The sequence below is a fragment of the Ambystoma mexicanum genome, chromosome 9 (genome assembly GCF_040938575.1).
Source record: "Ambystoma mexicanum isolate Mex_15411 chromosome 9, UKY_AmexF1_1, whole genome shotgun sequence".
Lineage (NCBI taxonomy): Eukaryota > Metazoa > Chordata > Amphibia > Caudata > Ambystomatidae > Ambystoma > Ambystoma mexicanum.
Genome location: NC_090931.1, coordinates 430,669,706 through 430,688,219, shown reverse-complemented (window position 1 = coordinate 430,688,219; position 18,514 = coordinate 430,669,706). Strand labels below are relative to the sequence as shown.

General features: G+C 49.3%; 1 protein-coding gene and 1 long non-coding RNA gene across 2 annotated transcripts in view; one reads left to right on the top strand and one right to left on the bottom strand.

Annotated features, from left to right (window-relative positions):
* Positions 1-18,514, top strand: part of RAD51D (RAD51 paralog D) — a 384,690-nt gene that overhangs the window by 185,452 nt on the left and 180,724 nt on the right. The gene's annotated exons all lie outside the window — the stretch shown is intronic.
* LOC138488134 (uncharacterized) overlaps positions 1,276-18,514 on the bottom strand; it is an 88,216-nt gene continuing 70,977 nt past the window's right edge. The window contains exon 2 of the long non-coding RNA XR_011274592.1: positions 1,276-1,903. This is a non-coding gene — a long non-coding RNA (uncharacterized lncRNA). The remainder of the gene's footprint in view (positions 1,904-18,514) is intronic.

The following is an 18,514-nucleotide window of genomic DNA, read 5'->3' as shown; positions in this document are numbered from 1 at the left end:
GCTGCTTGGTTTATTCACATGGTATTGTGGTGAAACTGAGTACCGCATGCAGACTTTTTGCCTTGGGCTCTGTGTACAGTTTGTCATTTTTACATTTTGTCTCCTGTTAAATAGGTATGAAATAATAATTAAAACACATTTTCTTTCAGTAATGATATGTTCTTTCTTTTAAGCATTTTCAAATCCTATTAACCCTCAAGTTAACAGCAGGTGCGGGAGTGGGTCTGAGACAAGAATTGTATTGAGTTAATAAAAGCCTGAACTAAAAGAAGGGAACATGAAAAGGGTTTGGTAAGTCTATAGCTTTATAAGAAAGGATATTACAGAGAAAAATAGCAAACATGAAGAAATAAAAGGAAAAACCACAACTTGCACCACTCCTAGTATATACAGCCTCGGGTGTACACAGAGTGAACTTCAGAAGGCTTGACATTGAAAACTCTTTTAATAACCAAAGTGTATTTGGGAGATTGACTGCTATCATGTGTTTTATTACTAGGTTCTCATGTGACTTTTGAAAAAATATATACCTCACACTCTCCTGGTTTATGGCCACAGAACATGTAGTGTGAAATACACATACACAGAGTTTGAGTACCTTTATGCTATCTTCTGGAAAGTGGTCATCTGGTGCGAGGTGGGTCATTTCCTCCACAGATCCCACCTTGATATTTTGTAATGGAGCACAGTCTGATTTCGAATTGTTATGAATTCAGTATTCTAACCTCATTCCAGAATCCCCCCCCCTCTCCCTTCCAGTATTCAGAATCTGCATGTCAGTGAAGGTAACGGTGTAAGAGATCTGTAACTCCCTTTCCACTTCAATGAGACCACCTTCACTTTTCCCTGGGGACAACAGGCAAGACCCCGTTAAACCCAGAACTACATGCCTGCAACCGAGTGACTCAATGGAAAAACTCAATTTCCACTTCAATGGGACCACCTCCCTGTTCCCTGGTGACAAGTTAAGAAACATGAAGAATACGTCCATCCCAGAGAGAGCCACGTCCCTGCATCCCTCTCATGCAGTTGCACTACCTGCAAGTAGAAATACACCTCTCCCTCCTTTAGAAGGGGCATCTAAATTGAGAACTTTCTTTTTCCGTTCAGCAGGCATATCTGAAAATATAGACACTTGCACCGACTTCCAAATTACTTGTAAAATCCAAAACAAAATGCACAGGAATGAGCATAGCAAATAGTAATGAAAACACCCACACCTCCTCTCACCCCCCTCATCCAGAAATAGAGATCCATGGAGGAAGAAATACTGGCTGCCAGACAGACGAGGTCCATTTAATCTGAAAAGCTGATGGAGCCAAGAAAGTAAGGAGATGCCCAAGGAGGCGGATTGTGCTGCAGAGGTAGTAGAACTTGAGAGCGCTGAAGGGAAGACCATGGTACATGAGTGTGGCCCAGACAGGGGATGAGAATATCTATAAATGTAAAAGCGCACTGGCTGTTACATCCCAAATCAAGTGGGGTGCCATTTTTGTCATGGTCTGTGCCCCATTCCCTTGTCCAAGTCAACATCCTAGGGCATTTATCATTTTAAGCTCTGCCAGCCTTTTCTGCACTTGCAAGCCAATGTTTTATGGACAGAGTGGGGGTGGTTGGTAAACCGCACTACCATCCTTGTGGGGTCCTCAGAATGCGGGTCCTGCTTATTGTAGCACTGGAGGGAAAAGAACTACCATTCCAAAAATACCTGGCAATGCTGCAAGATTTCCAATTCCCGTCGGCCATCTTCAAATTGCAGCTTATATTAATCCCTGTCCACAAAAACACGTTGCAGTTCATTTTGAGTTGAAATGCTTAAAGTGGCCTTCTGGATTAGGCATCCCAACCTCTTGTCCGATTTTCTCATGTAGCAGACCAGTTTAGGATCCATTCTTCAGGCGACCTGTACAAAAGAGAAGAAACAAAGAGCATAGGACATTGGTTTTATGGATGTTACCCTAGCAAAATGCCTGAGCCTGACTGATATTAACTCTTCCAACCAATTAACCAGCAAATGACTAATGAATTACTTATATGTTTATAATAACTGGACATTTTAACTATTGGAACCACTTTTTTTTTGCATGTACTCGGGTTAATCATTGTACCAGATTCTAAATCCAATAAACCCTCTAGACGAACATGAAGTTAGCTTTGGGGGAGCCGGCATAGGAAGGTGTATGTTTGTTACTCCAGAGAAGTAACCAGTTTAAGAAGCTTAATATAATTCACCCTCCACTTCATGCACCAGGTAGTGGTGCAGGGATTGGGTACAAGTGAAACTACGGAGTAAGTAAGACATCTCACTATTTCATTACAGACCTCTGTGAGAAGCTAAGAGACAGGAACAAAATGGAAACAGAATCATCCAAAGGCCCATTTATCAACCCCATTTCCCCATTTGGGTTTCTCACCACACTGCACTGCTTCAGTGGGTCTCAACTCTGAAGAAGGTAGTAAAGGGTTCCCAACATCTCTGAGTAGCACACAGTTGAGCGTTCATGCTTTGACTCTCCATTTGTTCCTCCTGGGTATCATTATTCACTCAGGTCAGGACTTGGACAAACCAGTGGCAACACTCAGGCCTCTTAGAGTCAAGGTTCAAGTCGTAAGAGCTGACACCAAAGACAAAACTTACTCACCACAAGTGAGTTTACCAACAAATTACCAGTGATGATAAATGACTTACAAGCTCAACAGACTCCATTGCCCAGACAAGATACTCATGGCACTCACTTAAATCTCTCCAGTGGTATTCTAGAAAGACCCTCAGTTCCCGTGGCCAACTACAGATAGTAGCCCCACAATTATCCTTAGCATCACCTGGGCATTTTCGCTGGGGAGTTCTCATCATATGCCACTTTCATCTACACTGCATGCACTCTTCTGCCAACTTTCCCAGTAGTGCAAAAGTGGCATTTCTGTTATCATACCTTACAGGTAGTTTGGCTGCCTGCTCGAAATGCCATTGGTTGAGAAAGTGAACCCTATCCTACAGGACTGCATGGGACTCGAACACAAACTAAAAGCATATTTCTCCAGCATGGGGTCTGGCATGGATTCACATGCTCATGAATATTCCCCGTCGTCAGGCTGGGAATCCTCGGTAAAGAAAAAATCCAACCAGTATCAGTTTTGTTTCGGATCTGTCTTTCCTAGGAGTAACCAATCACTGGTCTCTGGGTCATACTGCCCCCAGCCAATGACTGCCCTCTCCCTAAGCCCCGCCTTTGGCAGCCATCCTCAGATTTTTACCGCACGTTCAAGTGTTGGGAGTCCTCATGCTATAGCTCTCGAGCTTTTTCTGCGTTTCGCGCTTTTTCAAAGAGATTATCTCATTTTCAGTTAAATAGAGCCTCAAGCTCCACCGCTTCTACTTCCGATCAACGGGGACCCGTTTCGGAATCTTCTGCGCCCCTCAAGGGTGAAGTTTTCATCGAGCTACGCTTCTTGGAGGATTCCAGAAGTTTCTGAGGCCTACCTCGTGGACATGGCCCAGGAGAAAGGAAGCTCGACACCGGGCAAGCTGTTCAGGAACTGCCCTGGATGCAAGCTACAGAACCTGTTCAAGGAGGAACTGCCTTCATGAAGACAAATCGCACGTGGAGAAGGACTGTGCGTTTTGCATGAACATGTCGGAACGGACCATGAGGGACCGTCGGACCCATCTCGCCAACTGGTTGGAAAGCAAGAGCCCAGCAGGTGAGAAGAAGAAGAAACCCGAGCGGTCTTCTAAGTCCTGTGAGGGCACCCCGGCGACGGGGGCCCAACAGAAGGCAAAGCACCGGGAGTCAGCGGGCACCAGGAGCGCCGAACGGTCGGGCTCCTCGGCTGCCAGGCAGGGCGCACCTTCACCGACGCCATCAACCGCGAGCCAACGCTCTGGCTCTGGGAAGAGAAAGTCAGAGAACCCGGCTAAGCTTCTGGAGAGGCCCCGGTCGATCTCGAAGGAACCGGCCGAAGGGGTACGAGGCGGTGACCCTCCCCCTAAGGTGAAGGCCTCAAGCGCGCCCAAGGTGGTGAAGGCCTTGATTCAATCGCCCAAGGCCTCTATTGAGGGTATCGCTACAGCCCTGGGGAAGCCTGTGGAGGCTCCCCCAGTGGAGGCGACCTCGGGGCCCAGAGTTTCCCTGCCCCCGCGGAGGGAAGCCTCTTTTAAGCCCATCGAGAAGACACCCGTGAAGACCCGGGTGGAAAAAAGGGGGGGTTGGTGGCCTTAACGGACACAGACAAGACCTCAAAGGAGGAACTGGTTGAAGTCATAGAGGAGGCCCGTCCCCACGGGAGGGATCCCGACGAGGGGGATGACGAGAGCGAGGGTGACGACAAGGCTCCGGTGGAGGAGGAGCAACCATCGCGTCCGTCGCAGCCCGGGCCACAAGACAACTCGGCGGCCATTATGACAGCAATCCAGGCCTTATGCACGGAGATAAGGACCAGGTTGCCCTTGCCTCCGACGGACGACCCGACAGAGCCGAGTCCGTCGGGAAGCCCCCCTAAAAAGAGGAGAAGGATCCATCAAACCGTGCCTTCTCAGCCCTCACGGCCCTCTCAGCCTTTGTCTCCTTCCCCGACCCCGAGAAAGGACACGGGGACAGATACAGCCACGATGGGGATGGATGACGACCTTGGTGATGACGGGACTGATCTCCCGTCGCCGATTCCTCGGGCGTCTCCTCCCGATGAAATTGGCTCGTTTCACGCCATGATCGCCAGGGCATCCGAGCTTTTTCAGCTCTGCCCCGAAGAGAAGAAGGAAGGCTTCCTTTACCAACGGCGTGAGGCCGAAAGGAAAACGGTCCTCACGGTGCCGTTGTTGGATGACATCTGGGACGAGGGACTTGCCCTCCTCAAGAACCCGTCCACGACACCTGCTAAGAGGGACCGGTACGAAAAGAAGTACTGGGTCCCCGACGCCGCCCCTTTGTGCCTTAGAGCGCAACCGACCCCGGACTCAGTTGTTTCAGCAGCGGCCAAGAAGAAAGCGGGGGGGGGGGGCATCGGCCTCGACCTCTACTTCCCCGCCGGACGGCGAGGGAAAGAAGCTGGATGCCATGGGACGACGAGTCATCTCGTCGGCGGCGATGACGATTAAGGCGGCCAACGCCCTAGCGATTGTGGCCCGCTACGACAGGGAGTTGTGGTACAAGATTGCCCCCCTGTTGGACTTCCTCCCGGACGATAAGAGGACAGAGGCCCTGGCAATCCTGCAGGAGGGTGAGGTGGCCTCTGACCACGCCATAATGGTGGCCACGGACATTGCCGACACTGGTTTCCGCCAATTGGGCAACTGTGTTTGCCTTCGACGGTGGGGGTGGCTCAAGGCGACAGATTTCCTCCAGGATGTACAGACCAAGCTTTTGGACATGCCCTTTGACGGGAAATACCTGTTTGGGAAGACAGTGGATGAGTCCCTTCAGGCCATCAAGACCGACACGGAGACGGCTCGGGCCTTGGGAGTTCTACAACAACGGTGTCCGCCCTTTCGGAACTCCGGAGGCAAGCAAGGTGCGTCCAAGTGATTCGGCGGCGGCTCCTCAACGTACCGTCAAGCGGCCCGCTCCTCGTCGCAAGAAGCCTACAGGGGACGAGGCAAGTCCGGAGGACCTCGCCGTCATCGCCAAGGAGGCCAAGGCAGCGGCCAAGCAAGATTGAACCGGCTGTGGTGTCGGGCCCCCACCGAAGCATCCCGGTGGGAAGCCGGCTGACGAGGCTCGTCAGCGTGTGGAAATCCATCTCCACCGACCGTTGGGTGCTCGATGCCCTGGCCCAGGGGCACACACTCGAATTCCTAAAGAAGTGTCCCTGCATTCCACCCGTGGCCAGGAAGGAAAACCACGTCCCTCAACTACTGTTGGAAGTAAAGGCGATGCTCAAAAAAGGTGCCATCAAGCTCGTCCCAAAGAGGCTTTGGGGCTCCGGAGTTTACTCAAGATACTTCCTCGTCAGAAAGAAGACGGGCGGATGGCGCCCCATCCTGGACCTGCGTCGACTGAACAAGAAGTTCCGGATGGTCACCCTCCAGCACGTGCTGGGACAGCTGAAGGAAGGCGAATTCCCATCATCGTTGGATTTGGAGGATGGGTACTTTCATATCCCCATTCTAAAAAGGCACCGAAATTTCCTCAGGTTCGTGGTCCAAGGGCGGCACTACCAGTTCAAGGCCCTCCCGTTCGGACTGAAGTTGGCTCCCAGGGTGTTCACCAAGTGCCTAGCACCGGTGTCGGCACGGCTGCGCCTGCAGGGGAGCCACGTTTACCCCTACCTGGACGATTGGCTCATCCGGACAACAACAAGGGAGCTCGCCGTCAAACACACGGCAAAGACTGTCCAGCTGCTCACGGACCTGGGATTCTCCATTAACTTTCCCAAATCCCACCTGGTCCCGTCGCAGGTCGCGCTGTTTCTGGGAGCCAAGCTTGATACAGTGGCGCGATTGGCCTCGCCGTCGGAGGAAAGAACGAAGGCCATCCTGGGCAAGGTACAGCGTCTGCTGGCCACGGACGTGGCCAGAATGAGGTCCATCAAATCCCTTCTCGGGGTGATGTCCTCCTGCATCTATCTTGTGCGCCTGTGCAGCCTTCGGATGCATCCTTTACAGGAGTTTCTCGATGCCCGTTGGATGCAAGCGACGGGCAGCTTCGAGGACAAGATCTCGCTCAATGAAGTATTCCGCCAAGCTGTTCGATGGTGGGGCACCTGCGCGCATCTCGCGGCGGGCACGGACTTTCAGACCCCAGCATATCAGGTGACGGTGACGACGGATGCCTCCCTGGAAGGATGACCAGCGCACACCGGGGATCTTCACGCGAGAGGCCTATGGCTCCCGGAGGAGAGGCCGCTCCACATCAACATACTGGAGCTCGGGCGGTGTTCTGAGCTCTCAAGTCTTTCCTCCCGTCTCTCAAGGGCAAAGTGGTGAGGATCTTCACTGACAACACCACCACGATGTTCTACATCAGGAAGCAGGGAGGAACCAGATCCCCAGCCTTGTCCAAAGAAGCACAGGACCTGTGGCACTGGGCCGTTGCCCAGGGGATGTTCCTGGTACCCTTTCATCTAGCAGGGATAAAAAACATCATCGCCGACTCACTCAGCAGGGAGCTGCGCTCATGCCACGAGTGGGAACTACGCCAGGATCAAGTGGATCAACTCTTCCGGCGATGGGGCAAACCCCAAATAGACCTGTTTGCGACGGCGACGAACTCCAAGTGCCAGAGGTTCGCCAGCAGGTTCCCCTAGCCGAGTAGCATGGGCGATGCTTTCTCGTTCCCTTGGGTTGGCCTGTTCCTTTATGCGTTCCCTCCGTTGCCGTTGCTGCTCAGGCTCATCAACCAACTCAAGAGGTCCCGGTGCAGGATGATCCTTGTTGCACCGAAGTGGCAGAGACAGATATGGTTCCCGGACATTCTGGACTTGCCAGCGTCCCCACCAGTCAAACTGCCGACGGACGCGGATCTTCTCTCCAAAGAAGGAGGCGCCATTCTTCATCACAACCCGGAGTCGCTGAACTTGCAGACCTGGCTCCTGCAGCACTAGAGTTTGGAGGATACGATATCCCGGCTGACTGCAGAGAGGTCCTTGCAAAGGCCAGGGTGTCCTCAACTCTCAAGTGCTACGGACACAAGTGGAAGAGGTTCTCTGTCTGGTGCCGTGCACAGAAGATTAACCCTCTCAGGATTACAGCCCCTCAAGTGCTACTATACCGACTGTCGCTAGCCAAAGCTGGACTTTATCATGGTTCAATCAAGATACATCTGGCAGCGATTTCCCGATACTCCAGAACTACAGGGCGGTCATCCCTGTGGTCTCATCGCCTGGTGAAGGAATTTATGAAAGGACTGTTTCGATCATTCCCGCCGGTGAAGGCGCCAGCCCCTGCGTGGGAGCTCAACGTGGTGCTGACCAGGCTCATGGGTCCGCCTTTCTAGCCGTTGCATTCGGCCCTGTTGAAGTTTCTGTCGTGGAAGACAGCGTTCCTTGTGGCCATCACCTCCGCACGACGCGTGGGAGAGATTCAGGCCCTATCCTGCAAGCCTCCATGCCTGACCTTTCACGATACAAGGGTAGTGCTGAGGACGTACCCTTCCTTCATGCCCAAGGTGCCGTCGGACTTCCATCTTAATGAGCCCTTGGTGTTACCTGTTTTTTTCCCTTCGTCGCCGGCCGAGAGGACTTTGCACTCGCTGGATGTAGCTAGAGTGCTGAAGTTCTCTGTGGACCGAACAAAGAGTTTTTGGAAGACATCACAGCTGTTTGTGAACTTTGGACCTGTGAACCAAGGGAAGGCTCTCTCGAAGGCTTCCATTTCCAGATTGGCTGGGGGCATATGACCCAGAGATCAGACCAGTGATTGGTTACTACTAGGAAAGACAGATCAGAAACGAAACTGATACCGATTTTTTCTTTACCGAGGATTCCCAGCCTGACGACGGGGAATATTCATGAGCATGTGAATCCATGCCAGAACATGCTGGAGAACAACAGTTACAGGTAAGTAACATGTTCCTTGCCATTCATCAGGACTACGCGAGCAGTGCATATTTCAACTTCTTCAAAAGACACAAAATACATCTGCTCCTATGCCCTTAAATCCTAGGTTCTCCAGTCTTGTTCTCCTTGCACTGGTTTGGAGTGGGTGATTGTGCAATATTCATGGCCTTTTGCATGGTTCACAAGGTCATTGCTAATAATGGTAAATAGTTTTTACTTTCAGCTCAAAATAGCTCATCTTACTGCGCTCTAAGTCCACCCTCATTGAGTCCAACTAGTGGGAAGTGACTGTTACTGGATCCCGGAGCACTCCATACAGCTATTGGAAATAATTTGTGGCTCAACTCTTTTTTGGTAAGGGGTGGTTTTGGCTAGGGCAGACATCAATGTTGATGCCTATGAGGGATACCCATAGACATTGTGGGCAAGTTTGCTACCTCTTTGTTTTTCATGGACGCAATGCTTGGGGAAATGTGTATGTGTCCTGCAGAGAGGGCTGATTTTTGTGGTGGAATGAAACCGAGCTGGAGATCCTCCCAAACAAGTGGTATCAACTCAGAATGGTGCTTGCCTCTGGGAGGAGGAGGTAGACTGAGCTACTTCTATTGCCTCAAGGGTTTCCAGCAACAGAAAGATCTGAAAGAAGGATAGTGCATTTTGTGGCCAATGTGCACACTTTGTCAATCATTTGTAGCAGAGAAGTGATGGATGAATTTGATAAGCTGTTTGAACGGTGGATGCCTCTGCGTGTATCCTATTGTGGTGGCAAGAAAAGTCACAGCACAATTTAGGCTTGGTCTGGACTCTTGGGCTGTGAGCAATTGTGTGATGGTGAACCGATTTTTGTTCCCAAACACCAGAGAATTGTTTAACATACTTAGTACTGCAGATAGGTGAAACAATTGTGCCTTTGAAGATAGAACTATGAATTTTGGCACACTTTTAGACCACACCCTAATGAAAATGTTTGGCTATGAGGTCATCTGAGGTCTTCTTCCATCCACGCCTCTGCAAGGCAGCAGCTGCGGGCTGACCCAGCGCCCCTACCCCGCACATTGGGTGACCTCTGGTGCCCCTCATATCATCATGGGACAAGATGTAAGCCCCCCTGGGACCTCTACATGCATGTGCACATCTGCGCTTTCATCTGATTTTTATTCCTCATTCTTTGCCTGTCGATCGTGGAAATCATCTGAGGCAGAGGACAGTAGAGATTCACTCTGCCTAACAGCCCTTTCGCCTGCTACTTCTGCTTTTACCATCTTCCTTGACCTGCGAGATACCATTCCAAGATGGCGGCCCACATCACCGAGAACCGGAGTGCCTGGTGCTGTGCCCTGTTTGGCTGTGGCCCCATTCATTACAGCTAATGTGAAAGCCAGCAGGCTTGGCCAGCCTACCTCCCAAGGCCCAGTCCTTGCCTGCTCCCTTTCCGCTACCGTAACGCTGCCTGTTGTCTTTCACAACCCCTGTTGTATGCTGTATGCTTGCAAGTTGTCTTCCCCCCGTTGTATGCCTTTCTGTTGTCTTTCGCCCCCCCTTCTGTATGCCTGCCTGTTGTTCCGCCTCGACCCCTCGTTGTATGCATGTGATGCTTGAATCCTTCATCTTGCTTTCCCTTCCCCCCATGGTAGCCCTCTCCTTCGATCCCCCTACATCAATCAAGTCCCCCCTGCCCATTGCAGGAGTTTGTATTGACACATTATGGCTATACCATCACCACCTTGTTGCTAATGCTTTGATTTGACTTTTATGGACTCAAGTGACTTATGTCGGTTCAGCCATCTCGAATCTCATCGTTCTCGTGCTGGACTTCCTTTTTGCATCACGTATTCATGGTGGCCTTGAATCATGCTGTGCCCATCTTCGACCTGAATCCTGGCTTGCACTTGCTGTTCTCTTGCAACACTATGTATTCAGTACTTACCTCTGCAACTTGATGTGCTCTCTCCACTCATATAACACTTTATTACACTCAGTCTTTCAGTCTTCTCCTCTCCCTATCTTCTTTTTCCTCTCTCCCCTCCACCCTACCCCTTACCTTACTATATTCTATGGACTTACTCTATCATAGTTGTCGAACCTAGTATGATAGCAGCCTGTTTGTTTCCTCCACCCGAGAAAACAACAGAGTTTACTGAGCTAAGAAGCCGGAAGTGCTATTGCCTTCCCTAACCGTGAGAAACGGTACTGGTACACAAAAGGACGGTTCTTTGGGAGAAAAAATAAGGTATGTTGCGGTTAAAGTCAAGTGAGTGATTCAAACAACTTGAGGTAGTCACGAAGGATAATACAAGATGATGAGCTATTCTGGCCCTCTGGAAGAACACCTTGTCCCTAGGGGGGGTGCCTGCCCATAGACAGCGGATGGTGCAACGCCTATCTAAGAGGGATAGGTCGAGAGATTGTCCCCGACACTCTACGATGGAAGCAGTGATTTGTAGAACGCACTCAATAATGCAAAATAACACTTTTCAAAAAAACAATTTGGAAAAAACAACAACCTGACACGCGGGGGGCAACCAACGGTAGTGAAGGTGCCTACGAGAGGGGAATTAGATCTCGTAGTCTAGGACCAGGCTGCTTCAGTTAGCATACGGTGACTGGGGTCAACGAGATTCTTTAACCATCTTTAAGTACCCTGATGACTCCACATTTGCTATATTCTGGTGCTTGCCCAAATACTGGGAAGGTGAAAAAAACACAAAAAAGTAATTCTTAAAAAACACACAAAGCCCACGGCAGTGGGGTTTGCTGTGGAGGGAACCCACTCTATGTGAGTTCTTGATAAGTTTTTTCTGTACCCCCTTGTAGTATGGGGAATATCTCATTGTGTTGTGGAGGAGCCACAACTGGTATGGTCGACCGATTTCGATGGTATACTGGTGCTTTTAGACCATCTTCTTCAGGACAAAATTTCTTCGAAAGGATAAATCAAATTGGTCTTCCTGCTGGCCTCTGAGTGGGGCAGCTAAAAGCAGTCTGCTTTGGATCCCGATTCACCAGTGGCTTTGGTCTTTCGGCCTGTCCACATCCGTCAGCCACTGGTCAAACTCTTGTGCTGCGCCGGGCATGCTAGCGCTGGGCGATCTGAGAGCGGTGCAATTTCTTATGAGAATATCTGTATGTCTGTGACAATGCACCAAGAAAATAAAGGGCCACTAGCCACCCAGCCCAAACAGCCACAACAGCACTTACTAAAAGCACTGTTTCCTCCACCCCCCACCTCCCACTGAAAGCACTGTTTCCTCCACCCCCCGCACTTGTTTATTCCTCCCCCTCCAGCACTACATGAAATGTCGTCAGGGCTAGTACGAAAGTCGCTTGTTTTGTTCCTTCTTCCCCCCACCTTTTGTCAATCTCCGGCTCTACCAGAAATGTCATCAGGCCTAGTACGATAGTCGCTGGTCTGTTCTCATCTCCTTCCTCCCCTCCCTCCCTACCTCCCTCTCTTCCTTCCTCATCTTTGTCTAAGCTCTTGCACTATCTGAAATGTCGTCAGGCCTAGTACGATAGTTAATTTCACATTCTTAATATTTCAAGGTCTTGTAAGAATGTCATTGTATTTCCCCTTGCTCCCTACCTTGCCTTGAAGCGCTTTGAAAGATGTGTGTATAGGCGCTACACAAATAAACTATCAATCAATCTCCGATTAATTTTTCCTGCAACAAAGTTGGCAGCCCTTTTTAAAATACAGGGCCAAGTTGTCATTCAGGTATCTTAATTTTTGTAGATATTCATTGTTCAATCATTTACTTGTGGTCATGTGATGCCCATTGTACACTTCATAAGTATAAATTAAGCAAGCCTAAAAGTAAATAATCTTTTCTTTTCATAATTTATAGCAGAATATATACATTCATTGCTTTTTTCATGGGAAGAAAATTAAAACCATCAAACATTATTGATTGATGTCTGTGTAATGCGAATACAGTGTCTTATTGTGCTTATTTTGAATGGATTGTGTCCTCCCACGTATTCCTTATCTTAAGATATTCGTACCCTGCCAGCTTCGGTGCTTCGGAAAAATAAATTTCTCGACAAAGGGCGCTGTGCACGAGGTTGTGGCGTCTATGTCCCTCGGCGGACTCCATACCGTGTCGATGTCACCATCAGTATAAATAGCTTCTGCCGTGCCCGTTGGTTCCAGTTCCGTTTTTCCGATTGCTTCGCTCTCGAGAATGGCTCGCTTTGACATTTTCTTCAGAAAATGTCTTCTTCCACCCCTTCTACTCCCAAGACGGGGTTCAAAAAATGTATCGACTGCGGATCGAAGATGTCGATTACAGATCCTCACCGCGTTTGTCTTTGGTGCCTAGGTTCAGACCATCGAACTGGCGACTGTGGCTCCTGTCAGTCGATGACGGAGAAGGCCCTTCGTGAGAGGAAAGATAAACTGGCGGTGGGGCGGGAAGCTTCCATGTCCTCCTCGAAGGCCTCGTCAAAAAGACAGGAAGTCGAGCGATTCGAAAGAATAGGATTGTTGTAAACACTCTTAAGAGATCTCGATCTCGCAGTAGATCGAGACGCTCTTCATCTTCCTCTTCAAAAAAGGTTAAGAGGAGACATAGATCTCCCTCTTCTTCCTCGGATACGTCTACCAAATTGGTACAAAGCCAGACTAAGTCGGATTCCCCAAGAAAATGGGAAGAATTTAGAAGGAAGATGATGGAGGTCTTTGAGAATGCGGTCTCGACCCCCTCAAAGAAGTGTCAAAAGAGCCAGTCCCAGGTCGCTCAGTCGGACGACACAGGGAAGTCGGGAACTATAGTGGTAAAACCCAGTAGTATGGGTGAAACTCAAAAGACTCGAGTCGACGTCAAAAAACAGAAGTCGTTGAAACCCTCGACGAAGCCAAAAGCGTTTTCGATGCCTTTGTCGAAGACATCATCAGTGTCTTCGAAGACTCCTTCGATACCATCGAAGGTTCCTTTCGATTCCTTTGACCCAAACTCATGAACAGGAAAGGAGATTTACTCCTTTACCTAAATCAGACTTCTTTAAGTCTCTGTCTTCTATTTTTGAACAAAGTGGCTCTGAAGAAGAAGAAGATTCTCCTTTCGGAGTGCAATATGGTACTAGAGAGGTCCCAGAGAATTAAGCGATCCAGAATTGAAAATGAGAGACCTGTATGATACCCTTCGCTCTGCTAGTTAGTTTTATACGTCACCTGAGCTGGAGTTTGCAAAACCTGACCCTGCAGAACATGCAGATTCAGGGTACAGGAGTCTAATCAATAGAGTGGTTGAATACATGGGCTGGGGTAGAGCCTCACCCACCTTTGATCAGGATGATATGACTGACATACTTAACCAGGGCCCCCAGAAGGATCCAGTTCTCCCCTTCCATAGGGCACTTCAAAGAACGGTAGAAAAAAAACTGGGAAGTTCCAGATACAATTGCTGCAGTCAACAATCATTTTCCAAAGAAGTATAGAACTTCTAGTTCTGATTCTGATTATTTAAGCAGGCATCCCACTCCAGAAAGTCTGGTTATTCAGGCTGCAACTTCCTCAAGACAAACAGCATATCCATCTATCTCCTCGGATAGAGAGGATAAGAAGGTGTATGCTGGGGCCCGTAAGGTCTTTACCTCGGGTAGCATGGCTCTCAAGTCAATTAATGTCACCTGTACCCTGGCCAGGTTCACCCAGACCCTGTGGGACTGCATTTCGGCGGCGGCTGAACATATTCCGGAAGGCGAGAAAAGGGAAGGCTTCCTGAATATTGTCAAAGATGGAAAGGAGGCAATGGGGGAATGTCTCCAGTCTGGACTGGATACTGCTGATTGTATCAGCAGATCCATGGCTGCAAGCACAGTGCTACGCAGATTTGCGTGGTTGAGGAAGTCTGGGTTTGCACCAGATGTGCCAGCCAGACTTCTCAACATGCCTTTTGATGGCTTGAGGCTGTTTGGTGGTAAAGCTGATGAAAGTTTAGAAAAACTACAGACGTTAAAAGCAGCAGCTACGTCTCTTAGCGCTTCCATGCGACAGCCTCAGAAACCTTGTTCGGGCTCATCTACCTGCAGAGGTCGTTCTTTTCGGTACTACTCCTCTTTTATTAGAGGAAGAGGACAGGCCATTCAAAGAGGCAAGAGAAATGTTGCTCTTGGTGGAGGAGGAAAAAGTGCAAAACCAGCCTCAGGAACGGCATCTTTGCACTCAGCTGCTCTTGCAGCTGCCTCCAAATCACTCTGAGGCCTTCTCTCACAAAACCCCGGTGGGAGGCAGAATCTCTCAGTATCTGAAAGAATGGCAGGGCATTACTTCAGGTGCTTGGGCACTGGAGACAGAAGTTCAAGGTTACTGCCTTCCCTTCCTAAAAAGGCCTCCGGACCATCCACCAGGAGCCAACTCTGTCAAAATTCCAGATCCTCTCATGTTGCAGGAAACTTTAACCCTGCTAGAGAACGGTGCAACAGAACAGGTACCTGTAGCAGAGAGGAACAAGTGTTGGTACTCCCCCCTATTTTCTCATTCCAAAGAAGGACGGAGGATTGAGACGTATCTTGGATTTAAGAAACTTGAACAAGTTTCTCAGGAAGGACAAGTTCAAGATGGTAACCCTTTCTCAGATCCTTCAGGCTCTCCAACTCCAAGACTGCTTGGCATCATTGGACCTTCAGGATGCTTACTTTCATGTGCCAATCCATCCCAAGCACAGAAAGTACCGCAGGTTCGCGGTTGGCGGTTCTCACTTTCAGTTTCGAGTTCTGCCATTCGGGCTGACCTCCGTCCGAGGGTTTTCACCAAACTGATGGCGGTTGTGGCAGCGAGTCTCAGGAGAGGGGGGATTCACATCTACCCCTGCCTGGAGGATTAGTTGATCAGAGCGCGTTCTCCCGAACAAGCTCAGGAACTGTCGATCACCTGTCACTTCCTTCACAAACAGGGCTTCTCCCTCAATTTCAAGAAGTCTCACATGATACCATCCCAAAATCTCCAGTTTATTGGGGTAGTTTTGGATACTTCCTCGGGCAAAGCCTCGCCTCCCGAAGTGAGAGCTCTCCACATTCTGCAGATGGTAACAAGGTTTCAGAATGCCCAGCATCTGCCGGCCTTCGATTTTCTGAGGTTGCTCGGCCTCATGGCATCCTGCATTTTTCTGGTGCCAGTGGTCCCAGTTCTCGGGGAGTATGTCGGATCTTCTGCAAGTCCCTAGCGCAGTTGTTCAGGACCTACTATGGTGGGCTTGCAAAGACAACATCCTCAAGGGAGAATCTTTTTGGCAACCATGGCCGGAGATAACAGTAGTGATTACGCCTCACTCACGGGGTGATGAGCCCACACCAATGATCTGACAATCAGCGGTCGTTGATCTCCATCGGAGTCCAAACTACATATCAGCCTATTGGAGCTGCGAGCAATCAGACTAGCGCTGAAGGCCTTCCTGCCCTCTGTACAGGGAAAGAATGTCCTGATAATGACGGACAACACGGTGGCCATATACTACCTCAATAAGAGAGGAGGCGTAGGGTCACTACCACTGTGCACAGAGGCAAAGTAGCTCTGGTTCTGGGCAATACGAGAAGGAATCTCTCTATTGGCAGTTCACCTAGTCGGAGAGCAGAACTTGGCGGCAGACGTTCTGAGCAGAAAGAGCACAGTCTCCCACGAGTGGGAGCTAGCTCAGAAAGTCCTTCTGGAGATCTTCGCCCTTTGGGGAAGCCCTCAAGTGGATCTGTTCGCCACCACGGTAAACCGGAAATGCAAACCGTACTGCTCAAGGGAATTTCCTCTGAGAGGAGCTCCAAGAGACGCGTTTGTGGTGGACTGGAAGTTTCCACTTCTGTACACGTTTCCTCCATGTCTCCGCGATTCCTCAAGTAATCAGGAGGTTGAGAAAGTTCAGGAAAACCATGATCCTAATTGCCTCGGATTGGGCTAGGAGGATTTGGTACCCGGACCTTCAGGACATGTCCATCTGCCCTCCAATACGTCATCCGCAAAGAGGATCTTCTCTAGCAAGAGGATGATCGGGTTCTCCATCCAGAGGTCAAGACACTCAACCTTCACAAATGGTTTCTGAGAGGTTGAGATACAAGGATTGGGATCTTCCGGATGACGTAATGGAGATTTTGCTTTCGGCCAGATGGCCAGCAACAAAATCTTTGTACCAGTGTCGTTGGAACAAATTCAGTAACTGGTGCAAAGATAAGGATGTGGACCCTTTTCAATGTGGCACCCCAATGGTGCTCTCTTTCCTATTGCGTCTAGCCAATCTGGGGCTCCAGATCGGAACAATTAAAGGATATCTAGCTGCGCTGTCCATTCTCAAGCGCTCCGCAGAAGGTTTCTTACTTCAAAATTCCATTGATAATTCAATTTCTGAAAGGGCTTACTAATGTATACCCTCCAGTCCCTTTTCATGTCCCAACTTGGGATTTAAATCTAGTACTTAAGTTTCTAACTTGTATACCTTTTGAGCCTCTGCACTCCTGTCCCTTGAGGCCTCTAACATTGAAGACTGTCCTTCTTGTGGCCTTAACATCAGCCCGCAGGGTTAGTGAACTACAGGCTCTCTCATGTAAACCTCCATATACTACTTTTTACAAGGACAAAGTGGTTCTTAAGGTTAAACCATCTTTCTTACCAAAAGTAGTTTCTGAATTCCACTTGTCACAAAAAATCATATTACCAACATTCTATCCTCCTCCTCATTTGGGCAAAGAAGAGGAGAGACTGCATAGACTGGACCCCAAAAGGGCTCTCGGTTTTTACATTTCAAGAATGTCAAAATTATGTCAAGATGACCAACTTTTTGTGGGTTATACAAGTCATAAATTGGACAAAGCAAACTATATCTCGCTGGATCATTCTAGCTATAATTGAGTGCTACAGATTGGCGGGAAAAGACCCACCAGATGGGCTGCAAGCCCACTCCACTAGGGGGATGGCTACTTCTTCAGCTCTGAAGAGGGGAGTCCCTGCAGCAGATATTTGTTCAGCTGCAACATGGGCATCAATGCATACCTTCATCAAGTATTATTGCCTAGATGCCTCTTCCTCCAATGAGGGTTTATTTGCCAAGGCGGTACTTCATTCCGTCCATGAGAACAATAACTAGTACTCCCACCTCCAAATTTACCACTGCTATGGGAGTCTATCATAAGATTAGGAATACGTGGGAGGACACAATCCATTCGAAGAACAAGTTACTTACCAACTCTAACGTTCTTTCGACTGGATGTTCCTCCCACGTATTCCTCATCGCCTCTCCCATCCTACCCCGCAGTACAGTTTACGTTACTTACATATCAGTCATGAGGCACGCCTGGGTGTTCCTCGAATATTTCCTCGAAAAAACAGAACTGAAGCCAACGGGCATGGCACAAGCTATTTATAGTGATGGTGACGTAAACACGGTACGGAGCCCGTCGAGGTACATCAACGCCACAACCTCGTGCACAGCACCCTCTGCCGAGAAAGTTTTTTTCCGAGGCAGCGAACCTGGCAGGATACGAATATCATAAGATGAGGAATACGTGGGAGGAACATCCAGTCGAAAGAACGTTACAGTTGGTAAGTAACTTGTTCTTCTCAAGAATAGTAAAGTGAAATTGTGCTTTTCCACCGCAGGTGGAACCCTCAGCTGCAGTATAGCAATCATGTGTGACCATTTTGTCAAAATGGGCCCTGTTTTCTTCTTCGCCATTTTCTGTTTGTGAGGTCTTTCTTGGCCTTTACTAGACAGATTTGAGCCCTGTGTCTTGCCTTTGGTGGGCTTCAGATCTGAAGACCACTCCTGGTACAGTGTGTCGGGAACGACAGGATGTGAGGCAGGGTCCCGAAACGCCCCGGTCCTTGTCTCTATTTGTGCCCGATCAAAACCAGTCCCGATTGGCCGGCTGGCTGTCCTTAAATGACAGCCGCCACCCTGCTGTGTGATTGACAGCCTAGGCTGTGCATGAATGGGAAATCTTGCTTAAAAGGCGACGTACTTGGGCTTACAGGCAGAGTCGACCACTGGCAGAAACATCTGAAGAAGAAACTGTGAAGAGAAGCCTGCTGCAAACTCCT